This window comes from Pinus tabuliformis, chromosome 3_1 (assembly GCF_031772625.1).
Source record: "Pinus tabuliformis cultivar Carrire ecotype Pingquan chromosome 3_1, CPIR1, whole genome shotgun sequence".
Lineage (NCBI taxonomy): Eukaryota > Viridiplantae > Streptophyta > Pinopsida > Pinales > Pinaceae > Pinus > Pinus tabuliformis.
This window is the reverse complement of record NC_142301.1, coordinates 477,272,734-477,285,972: the sequence shown is the minus strand read 5'-3', so window position 1 is coordinate 477,285,972 and position 13,239 is coordinate 477,272,734.

Below are 13,239 nucleotides of genomic sequence, written 5' to 3'. Positions count from 1 at the left end.
AAAAAAGAAACAGGTATGAGCGTTCTGTCACCTTTTATAAGACGGGACAACGAATGTCTGCACAACAGCCCACGAACCCACCTGCTTCGCAACACCAACCCCAAAGACTCTACAACCAGCTTATCATAGTAGCTCAAAAACAAGACATTAGAAGGAAACGAGACATTAGAAAGAAGTACAAACACCTTCTTCGTCAACAACTCCCTTCCAATATAGCTTCCCACCACCTCTGACATTTCGTTTCCACTTACCTGTTGTCCGCCTCCACAAATTAAATTAAGCCACCTCCATAAGTAACGCATAGACACTTCATTTTTTTCCCTTTTCTACATAATCTTGATTTTTGGAAATGAAAAGCTTAAAAAACAATCAATATTCCTTGCAACATGTTTGTATTTTATTTCCTAGTATATTCAAAAATATAATTTATTTCTTTAAGAATTTAGTGTATGAAAATTTGCAATTATCCACTCCTTTTTTTTATATATGAAAAAGATGATTTTTTTCCTTATTAATTTCAATATCAAAAAATTTAAAATTTGAATTTGTTTTTTTCATTATTTATTAATTTTTTAAATAGGTTTGTTTTCCACTGTTTTCTTTTACATTTTTATTTGATGGTAAATTTAATTTAATAAATCTCTAGGATAAGTAATCTTTAAATTTATTTATAAATTTATATGTATATTTTTTATTTATTTTATATAAAAAATTTATAAAATGTTTATATATATTTCTTTAATTTTATGGTAAATGAATGTTTCATTACATTTATATTTTAAATTTAAATTGTATTTTTTTTAATTTTGTTTTATTTAATGTCAGTCTTTTTCATTTTCATTTAAGTAAATTAATTTAATTTTTAATTATTTATTTAATTTAATAAATGAATGTTTCATTACATTTATATTTTTAATTTCAATTCTAAATTTCAAATTTTTTTATATTTAATTTTTATTTAATTTCAGTTTTTTCATTTTAATTTAAGTAAATTAATTTAATCTTTAATTATTTATTTAATTTCATTAAATGAATTTAATTACTATTTAATTAACGTTTAATTATTGTTACATTAATATTTAGTTACATTAATATTTAGTTATTGTTACATTAATGCTTAATTACTCTCATATTAATGTTTAATTATGTTTCATTAATGCTAATGTTCCACTAATGTTTAATTACTCTTTCAGTAATGTTTAATTACTCTTTCGTTAATGCTTAATTATGTTTCATTATTCTTTAATGTTCCATTAATGTTTAATTACTCATATTAATGTTTAATTAATTTTTCGTTAATGTTTAATTGCATTTCATTAATGTTAAGTTTTATTACTATTTAATGTTTCATTAAGTAATCATTGTTGCTTAATGTTTCAGTAATGTCTAAATATGGTTTCATTAATGTTTGATTACATAACATTGTGTTTCATTAATGTTAATGCTTCATTACTATTTAATGTTTCATTAAGTAATCACTGTTTCATAGGGCCTTGGTTGTGGTTGTGCTAATGACATGGTGGCCTGACTGTCATGTCCGCTAGTCCTGGCCCGTCTGACGTGTGGGTCTAAAAACATTGGCATAACAAATTTAGAAAAAAGTAATTTTCACAACAACGATTCATGCTCCCCACCGCCACAGTCATCAATCTCGAACTCAGACCAAGAATATTCTCTAGTATGCTAGGGTTCAATCACGGGCATCCAAAAATTTAAATATTTTGTTGATTAATAACATTAATGTTAATGTTTCATTACTATTTAATGTTTCATTAAGTAATCACTGTTTCATAGGGCCTTGGTTGTGGTTGTTCTAGTGACATGGTGGCCCGACTAACGGATCTGCTAGTCGTGGTCCGTGTGACACGTGAGTCTAAAAAGTTTGGCATAAAAAATTTACAAAAAAATATTTTTTTATAGAAACGATTCATGCTCCCCACTGCCACAGCCATAAATCTCAAACTCAAACCAAGAATATGTTAAAAAGTGATGTTTGTATTAATAAAAAACATTCACTGGTCATCTCTATGAAAGAGAGTCTGAACCAGGAGAGTCTGGCTCTATAGAACGCTCTACATTGTCCATGTACATCGCACATTATATAGCACACACGGTTTTAGGGAGGTTAGAACCATACCCTAAGAAATAGAAACTAACTCCTATCTTGAGGTATCGTGAACCAATTCACTATTCTGGGATATTCTCCATTATCTCTAACACTCCCCCTTAATGGAGAAGAGGTTCACAAATATGCCCAACATCTCCCTAAATATTTCAAGCTTAATTTTGCAAAGAGGCTTAGTGAAAATGTGTGCAACATTATCTCATGTATTACAATATACAAGATGAATTTCTTTTTATTGCACTTTCTCCCTAACAAAGTGGAATTGTGTATCAATGTCTTTAGTGTTCTTTTGAAACATTAGATTATTAGCAAGTTTGATTGAACTCTGATTGTCACATCTGATTGTTGTTGCATCTTTTTGTTCTTCCCCGACACACTAGAGAAGTCTCTGCAACCAACCTGCCTCACATGTTGCTGCACACATAGCTTGATACTCTGCTTTCATTGAAGACAATGAAATTGTGTTTTGTTTCTTGCTACTCCATGTAATCACCTCGGATCCAATGTTGAATGCATAGCCTATTATGGACATGCAGTCGTTTACATTTCCAGCCCAATCTGAATCTGTAAATCTTGTCAATCTAACATTGGAGGAATCAATATAAATAATACCATAGTCTATAGTACCTTGTAGATACCTCAAAACACATTTCGCTGAATTCCAATGAATCTCAGGTAGCTTGGACATGTATTGACTTAGCACACTAACTACATAAGCCAAATTTGGTCTAGTAGTGGTCAGGTAGAGTAGGCTCCCAACCAGCCATCTATAAAGTCTCACATCTCCCTCTTTAGAGCCATCCTCACTCTGAAGTTTAATGTTCTGTTGTAATGGTACTACTGCAGCCTTACACTGATCCATCCTACATCTTTCTAGTAGACCTTTGACATACTTACCCTTGGACAAATTTTTTTTTCATGAATATCTCCAGATCTCAAGATCCAAACAGTATCTTAATTCACCAAGGTCTTTCATTTCGAACACCTGTGACATTTGTTTCTTGATTTCTTTGATTAGAGCAATAACATCAACTGTAATAACTAAATCATCTACATACAAAGAAATCAACACTATGGGCCCCTGTTCATCTTTCATGGTATACAAATTAGGGTCATTTTTACTTTTGTTGTAGCCAAGTTGCAGAAAAATGAATCAATATTTTCATACGAAGAGCTAGGTGCTTGCATTAATCCATAAAGAGCTTTCTTTAATATACGAACTAAATGTTCTTTCCCTTTCTTGTCAAACCCCTCAGGTTTCTCTAAATAAAACTCCTCTTTCAATTCTCCATTTAAAAATGCAAACTTTACATCTAGTTGGTGAATCATCCAATACTTGTTAGTAGCTAAAGTAATTAACATTCTGATGGTATTTAGTTTAGCTACGGGTGCAAAGGTTTCTTCCTAGTCAATGCCTTCTTTATGTGAATACCCCTTTGCTACCAATCTAGCTTTTAATTTTCTATGGTTCCATTTGCATGAATCTTTCGTTTATACAACCATTTACAAACTATGCTTTGTTTCCCTTTAGGAAGTTCAACCAGCTCCCAAGTGTTGTTCTTGATTATAGATACATATAACTATTCCATAGCCTTTTGCCATTCACTACATTCATTTTCTTGCTTATAACTATAAGGTTCAACAACATTCACCATACTAGTTATAAAAGCACTCTCCCTATATATTGCTGGCAACTGAGCTTTCCTACATGATCTCCTGAGTAGTGGGGTAGCTTCAAGCCTTGTTTGATCATCATTTTCTGGACTTACTTTGATAGCTACATCATCTTCTTTTCCTTCCTGCTGATGTTGTTGCTGCTATTTCTGTTGCTGATGCATTTGTTGTTGCTCATTTCCCTCACCTGATTCATCACTTCCTTCTTCCACCAAGAACAGAATATCCCATTCCTCATTGCGCTTACCATATTCTTCATGATCTTGCTCATGGAATATGACATATCTACTAACAAAAATATTGTGAATAGAGGGATTAAATAATCTATAAGCTTTATATTGTGAACAATACCCTATAAAGGTACATCTTATGGCTTTTGAATCTAGTTTTCTTCTGTCTTCCTTTGGAATATGGGCAAAAGCTTTAGATCCAAACACTCTTAAATGTTTTACTCCAGGTTTAAATCCATATAAAGCCTCATAAGGATTTTTAAATTCAATACTCTTTGTAAGACTCCTATTTTTCAAATAAACTACAGTATTCAATGCTTCAGCCCAAAAATCATTCGAAAGATCCTTACCTTTCAACATGCTCGTAACACATTACACCAATGTTCTATTATTTCTTTCTGTTACTCCATTCTGCTGAGGAATATGGGGTATTCTGAATTGTTGTAATATCCCATGGTCCTTACAATACTTGATAAGCTCATCCTTCCTGTATTCTCCCCCTTGATAGGAGCAGAGAATTTTTTTATGCTTCCCTGTTTTCTTTTCAATCATGTTTCTGAACTGCTTAAAGTACTCAAATGTGTGACTTTTCTTACTCAAAAAATATACCCGAGAAAACTTTGTGCAGTCATTAATAAATAATAAAAAATACAGTGCACCTCCTAATGACTTTGTTTTCATGGGTCCACAAAGATTTGTGTGCACTAATTCAAGTATGTCCCTTTGTTTCTTCCCTACTTGAACAGGGAATTCCTCTCTATGCATCTTTCCTAATGCACAAGCATCACAATCATTATGCACTTGTTTTAACATAGGAATATCTCTTACCATTTCCTTTCTCTGAAATAACAATAAATCATTATAGTTGATATGACCAAATCTCTGATGCCACAACTCTTTTGTAGTCAAACTCAGTGTTGTCAAAGCTTGAGCTCGTGCTGGTCTTACATCCAATTTGTACAGACCTCCTATTCAAATTCTTGTAGCAATAGTCTTCATGCCATCTAACAAATATTTAATATAACAGTTAGATTTTAAAAATTCAACTTTAAGATCTTGATCTGTAATCATGGATACAGAAATCAAGTTCTTTGTTACATCGGGCACGTACATGAAATTATGAACTTGTCTTATAGTACCATTAGGTAAAATGCTAGAAATTTTTCCACACCCTTTGATCTGATGACTTCTATCATCACCTACATAAATTTGTGCTCCATTGTTGATTTCTTTAAAATATTCAAACCATTGCTTGTTCCCCGTCATATGTGTTGATGCTCCTGAATCTACATATTAGATGTCTACATCAACATTCTCATCAAAGTCTGCCATGAACAATATGAAGTTCTACACATGATTGTCATTTACGAGATGACCTGCTTATCGTTTCTACTTCTGTTGTTGTTCATGATATTTCTTCATCCTGCACACCTTAGCTATATGACCAAGTTTTCTGCAATAAAAACATTTAATTTCATAGTTGTTTCTATTTGGATGCATACCTTGAGTCTGATTTGGTCTTTTCTGTGAGTTTCCTCCAATATGTTGTTGCAGATTTCCTTTTCCTTTGAAGAAGTTCTTTTTTGCCATCAACACAAGATCGACACTCTTGGGATTCAGAGTCAATCTTCTTTCTTCCTCTTGCATCAATATTCCTATCAGTTCTTCAAACTTTGGGATCTTCTCTCTCGCATTTATCCCAGTGATAGACATTTTGTAGTCATCGATCACACCATTCATGGTAATGGTTACTAGATCTACATCTACAACTGTATCACCAATGTCTGCCAATTTTTTCTTCAGATCATTTATCCTCACTGTGAAGGCAACAACTGTTTCATTCTCTTCCATCTTCAGCGATAAGATCTTGCTCTTCAGGAACAGAAAACGATTTGTATTCCTGATCTCATACAAATCCTTCATAATTCCCCAAATCTCACTTGCTAATTTACATTCTTTGATATGTGGTATGATGTAGTCTTTTACTGACATCTTCAGCAGCGTCCTTGCTTTACTTTCTCACTTCTCCTAATCTAGGATCGATGTTGATCCAGCTGCTGACTTCTGCTCATCCCGATTTGCAATTATCCAAGAACTCTGTACTTCTAAAAGAGTCTACATCTTGAATTTCCAATTTGCATAATTGGAGCCATCGAAGTTTCTATACTCATTCAAGTATGCTTCAATCATTTGATTATTCATCTTGGCGATTTAAAAGAAAATTGACAGGTAAATATATATATGTGTGTGTGTGTGTGTGTGTGTTAGATTTACCCCAAAGGTTTGTGAAAGACAGTGTTTGCGATCTCTGTGAGTCCTAGTTTTGCTCGTGGATTCCTTCTCAAGCTGATCCCTTGTTGCGATTCACGCCAATCCACAGACTCGATGAAAATAAAAAATGATAGATCAACCACTAGCCTCTACGCACACTCTGATACCATGTTAAAAAGTGATGTTTGTATTAATAAAAAATACCCACTGGTCAGCTCTTTGAAAGAGAGTTTGAACCAAGAGAGTCCAGCTCTATAGAATGATCTTCTATGCTACTATTCTTGTAGCCTTTGTGGCAATCCTCCTCACTAGGTAGACCTCCACGACAGACCTCCACAATCAGAGCAGCCCTACTCCAAGCGACCTCTGAGGAGGTTGATCCTGTAGATTGTTACCACAATCAATTCCCAAACAGAGACGCACATCCACTTCTTTTTTTTTTTGTTTGCATGGTCGGTGTGATTAGCCAACATGGATTCTTGACGGTCGTCACGATCATCGAAGATTATCCAGCGATACTCATCCAACAATGGGATGGGCCTGATTGTTCCCCTAAACCACATGATAGTTTCACGTCATTCATGCCTTTCAAATCTTCCACTCAGGAAATAGGTTTCTCAGCAGTGACGCTCTAATAACATGTTAAAAAGTGATGTTTTTATTAATAAAAAACATCCACTAGTCAGCTCTATGAAAGAGAGTCTGAACCAGGAGAGTCTGGCTTTACATAATGCTATAAATTTTCCATGTACATGACACATTATATAACACACACGGTTTTAGGGAAGCTAGAACCATATGCTAAGAAATAGAAACTAATTCATATCCTAAGGTATCGTGAACCAATTCACTATTCTAGGATATTCTCCGTTATCTATAACAAAATATTTTCTATTCTACTAGGGTTCAATCGTGAGCGTCCACAAATTTAAATATTTTGTTGATTAATAAAGTAAACGTCGATACATCTAGAGAGCGGGGTCTATATAGACATGCCTATCGATGAATTAAACATAATATTATTTGACCTAAAATATTATTTATTAAATTAATTCATTTTAATTAGAAATATCGCAATCTGAGACAATGAGGTGAAATGTTATACACATGTTTGTACAAACCATAAGGGTATTTTAATAACTATCTTTGATTTGCAAGAAACCTAACGGATATTCTTTTCTCTCTTTGAATTTAACAAGGCCACAATGTGGTATACCTATTGAATCATTTTTTAACATGCTTCATTTCAGATATCATAGTATAGCCTTCATATATAATGCAATAATGAATAATAAAAATTCTATTTTAAAAATTACATCATGTATTAAAAATTGCATCATGTCAATAAGAGTAATGGAATGGGACCAGCCATATGATCAAGGGTATTATCTACATGAGGTCTTATGGTCAACTGTAAAGGTTGGGTCCCTTTCTTTAAAGAGGCATTTATCGAGTTCATGTAAAAGGTTAAACGGATTTAAAAATTCACATGGATTACCCACAATGAATTCCATACTAAGACTCATATGAGGTTGTCATAACAAATCATCAAAACTGTAATATCACAGTTGAGTATGTATACAAGATTTCTGACCAATTCCCTATCAACTTAGAATTATTATTGTCTCCTTTAGGAGAAATTATTCCCATGCACAATCCCACTCAAATTACAATTACCATACCCTCTTATGCATGGCGTATGCAAGTTCCTTAAACAAATTGAATATAGATATTCATATAGAAAAAAATGTGCTACCAAATCGAGTTGTCACCTTTAGCGACAAGGTTGTGTACATGACATAAATCATATAGCTCCTCTGAAACTAGCTAAACTGGAAAATGTATGCTATTTTAACGCAAAAAATTTTGTTGGATATGAAAACAAGAAATTGGGAAAAAAATAAAAAGTATCTTGACACTTTCAACTCTTGAGGAAATATATCTCTATCCACAAACTTCATGTCTCATACAATTCACTTGCTATTACCTTCCAACACTTATTGCATCAAAAACCATTAACTACTAGAAAAAACCATTAGTTTCTCTGATCCTTTAGTTCTAAAAGTAAGTAGTAGTGCCCATTCATGAAATATCCCACAAGACAGAGGGGATATGATGACCGAGGTTTGTTTAAAATGCCTTCCTAGTGGGAAAATGTGTAAACATTGTCTACAACAATGGTCTCGAGTTGAAATATAAGGTTTAATACATTTCAAGCAAGCAGGGTAATGACTTTTTCATGACCTATAAATGAATAATAGCCGATTTTCAAATAATTAAACAAAATTACTCAGACACATATTATATCGATTACAAAATTTTGAAGCCATAACCTTTAAAGTTAAATAAAAATTGATTTTAAGTGTTTTCACATTTTACCTATTCATATGCTTTAGCTACACTTACTGAAACACTTTACTAACATTTTGGCATGAATAATAATGCTCAAATAATTCTCTAGTGCTATAAAGACTTGTCTCATAGCTAATTAGAAGTATGATGACTCCAAGAACTATATTGACGAGAGTATGATCTCAAAACTAGCATTAAACAAAAACAATGATTTTTGAGAAACAAACAATTAAGCAAATAACATCACATGAGGATGTGGAAGGTTCAAGGCTTTGCCTCCAAAGTAACAGATAGGGATTATGCTAGAATCTATATATGTTTGACACTTGGTGGTACACATCATTTTGTTACAATTTGGCAAATGATTGCCAATCCAGATCTCTCGGTATCTAATGAGGTGTTCCAAAGCATCCCCTACAATGTTGGAAGCAAAAAAATCCCAAAGACAACAAGAATCTTGGATTTCATTGCTTAAAGACTCCTAGTCACTACCTGCACAAGCGAAATTATGATCATTATGGCCTGCACAATCTGGTACTCTCTTCTCCACTAAAAAGTGTGAAATCCTCTTAACGTAGGTGAAAAGAAAAAGCAATTTGTAGAAGCTTCGTAGGTAAAAATAAAAGGAAATTTCTAGAAGCTTTGTTGGGGGAATATTTTTCAACTAAAAGGCATTGAGCCCCTACCCACTCGAGCCTCATCCCTTGGTTAATGGATCAACATCCCTCTCTTTTTGGAACACTAATCCCTGTCATTATTGATGTCGTCACTTGAGGGGAGCATCTCAAACCTCCTCCTCTTAGCTTATAAATTCATCATAGACCAAAGGATAAAGGGGGACTTTAGAACGTAAACTTATGTTGTTGAATTGACGTTGGAAGCTTGTCACTTAAGGGAGGATTGGAGACAGTTAGAAGGAGGTTTGCAACATCAAGGCTAAGGTTAAATCTCTCCTTTTTATTCAAAATTAATACAAGCAATTGTTTATTTCCTATTTTCACTTATTTTGATGCTCATTCCAAAAATCGATTTTTGCAAAGTTTGTAATTAAGTATTGGATTCATGTTATGATATATGCTATGTTACAATCTCCATATATATATTGTTTTTCAATCTTTATCTATGTTATTCTTTTATTCCTTGTTTCATTATGTCTATGCAGATATTCTCTTGAAGAAGTAAGGAAGGGATTTTGAAAGCACCAAGGGCCATCTACAAGAATTTTGTTGAAAGGTAAGAGGTTCCTGCACATTTTATATATCATGTTTCAGTTATAGACTAAGGAAAATGTATAGTTACTTGTTCATTTGTTTCTAGATTTGTCTTTGAATCTAGGGAGATTGTTGTTGTCTACAAGAATGATTTATCTTCCATAACAAATTGGTCACAATACTGGAGAATTTCTTGTTCTTCAATGTTCCTTCCTGTGGCTTCCTCTAGCTTGATTGACTATGTTGAGATCTTTGAGAAGTTAACCTTTTTGAATCTATAGCTAATTTTTTATTTTTTCTTTGTTTCTCTCAGGTTGCATGCTTTTCTTTTAGCAACATAGCGCAAGTTGTGTAGTTTTCCATTAGCAACAAAGCAATACCACACTATTTCCAATTGCTCACCTTCGACACACAGAGAAAATTGAAATTTTAGGGATTTTTAAGCTTTTCATTGTTTTGGTCACTACTTAGAATGTTTTCCAATTTATTAACAAATTTTCAGTGTTTTTGCTTGCATTATTGTGTATGAAAGATAATCGCCTTTGAGTGTCATCTATTTTTATCTTGGAATTTTCACGAAAATTTATTTTGAGTTTTATGTTAATAAAATCTCATATTACATTTGATTTCATTTGGCTCGCATATATTTTTTTAAATTTCCCTTGCTTACACTTGATTGGTTCTTTCATTGCATTAGTGGAAGGAGTACTTCTATGCATAAATAGTCTTCTTATATTGTTATTTCACTGATATGAAATCATATTGTGTTTGTTTTGAATAATTCTCTTGCATAGATTGCATTTGCATGTTCTTGTCCATAGATTACAGTTGCATGATTTTTCACTAAATTTTGCATATTTTACATTGAATGGTTCAAAATCCATTTGGGTTGAAGGTGGTGTGTTTTTTGAATCATTATTGTATTGTTTGGTGAATTGAAATCTGAAAGTGAAATTTATGCATTTGGTAAAAAGAAATATGGTAAATGTTTACTTCTTGTATTTTGTTGAAATATCAAAAAGAACTTTCTTCTTTCCATAGATATAATTTCATCAAATTGAAGAAGTGATAATTTTATATTAGTTGTGTCAATTCAAGTTGAGTTACTACACTAGTTGATTACCATACACATTTTACCTTAATGAAAAGTCGTATAATAAAATCAATAAAAATTTACCAAGGAATTAATTAAACACATCACATTTAGTGAATTTAGGTTAGAATATGTGTTCTGACATCCATAAACATAGGAGATGGGATTAATTGTTTTTGTTACATTCTGTGGGTAGTTGGTATTCCACTTACATAAGTATGTCAGATAATTCTCCATGTACCCTTAGGTATATCGAATGGCGCTCCACGTGTGATAAGTATATCAGAATGCTTCCTACCATACAGGATGCATTAGACAACACTAAAACAGACAAAGCTTCCACGTACTCCCGGGTATATCGGAACACCCCTTCTAGGTTGCATACCATCCATAGGTAACTGAGTTAGCCACATTGTTGTTTGTGATACAACAAACACAAAATTCAGGGAGATTTCCTACACGTACTGGAAATGGTATTTCTTACTTCACAAGAAATTGGTAACCTTTTATACATAGTATCCCATTTTTACTACTTTTGTTTATTTTCATTAATACCAATTGTAAAATCAATCAACATACATTGTTAAATTTTTTTAACTAAAATTCACTTTATGTAGACCTACAGAATTAAATGCCAACAAATCCAGAATTTACCAACCAAGGGATCGCTCTTAGCGAGGATCCTAGTCTGTTTCCTTGTTTTTTAAATGTTGGTCCTCCTTACATGGCTACATTGTCTCTTCTTGGAATAACAATAGGTTTACGAGTATGGTTGTTTTCAACCTCGTTGGCTTCCAATACCCAAGTTGTTTCACCTCAACCATATTTTTTACCTCATGTTGACCTGTTATCTTCTTCGCCCATCATGTCTTGTACCATTTCTTCATTATCAACTGGTGAAAATCTTAATGTTAGTAACGTAAGTCTAAGAATAATAATAAAAAGAAGAGTAATAATAAGAAAGTTAAGAAAGGAGTAAATCAACCAACCATGGTTGTAACAATTGATAGTGTGGAAGAAACCTCCAACATGCATCGTAAACTTAAATACCCTGCAAACTTTGTAAGGGTGAATAGTTCCTTATCAATTTTCCTTGTATTCCTAAGGTCATGTGAGTATGGATTGAATGTTCTAATCAAATTACTGTTGATCCATCAACTAATGATTTTTAGGCTCCAGGGAAAAAGAGTAAAGTTAGGTTTCCTTGTGGGTTATGCAAAGGGAGTCATCAAGCTCACCTTTTCCATCACATGGATGAGGCCTCAAAGTGGTTGGAAAAAAAAAAAAAATTATGAACAACAACTTCCAATAGGTTACCATAAACTTTCTCCCAACCTACCATCAATTAAGAAAGTTATTGATCTAATTCCAAGAACACTCACACCCACTCTTCCATTGGAGAGTGAAACACACATCACTCAGGTTGATGAACCATTGGTTGATCAAGTAATTGAATCAATTCCATCTTCAGTCAATCCCATTCTCCCCTTAGAGAGTGAAGTTAATATCTCTGATATTATTTCTGTTACTTTGGATTTAATCACACAAGGGGGCATTTTAACTATTTCCATGGAACATCCTCCAAATGCTGAGGTCTTTTCCTTTGATTGGAATAAAGTTACAGAACCTAGTCTCCCTTCTTCCATCCCTTTCCAAATAATTTTGAAGACTTATAGTAATAATTTGCATCACACAAAAGTAGATGGAGGTGCTTTAGTTAGTATTTTATCCTCAACTACTTGGCAAGCTTTTGGTTCCCCTTATTTTGTGTCTGTCACATAGAAAGAATTGACTTTTAATAGAAAAATCAATGACCTTTAGGGATCCTTCCCATGTTACCCACTACTCTGGAATGGAAAACTATTTTTATTGATGTTATGGTAGTCCAGGTTCCCTCATATTTCAATTTTCTCCCTGGGCTATACTATGTCTATGCCATGAAAGCTATCGTTTTTACACTCTTTCGTGTCATGTCTTTCCCTCACAATGGAAATTGTGACTATTGACCAGCTTTTGTTTGTTGGGCAGGATTCGACTACCAACAATCCAAAATACCTGAATGTTCCCTAAATTGAAGTGGTATCTACCCCACCATGGGTTAATTATGTGGCAACTAGTGCCATACAATCACTTACTGATAGAAATGAGCCTGTCGTTGTATGCTCATATTCTTCTAACTTAGATCCAGTAGGTGACATCGTTAACCCTTCAATGGGGACATTTGAACCAAATTTTATTATCCTTATTGATTTATTTGACATCTGTTCCATCCAGAGAACTATT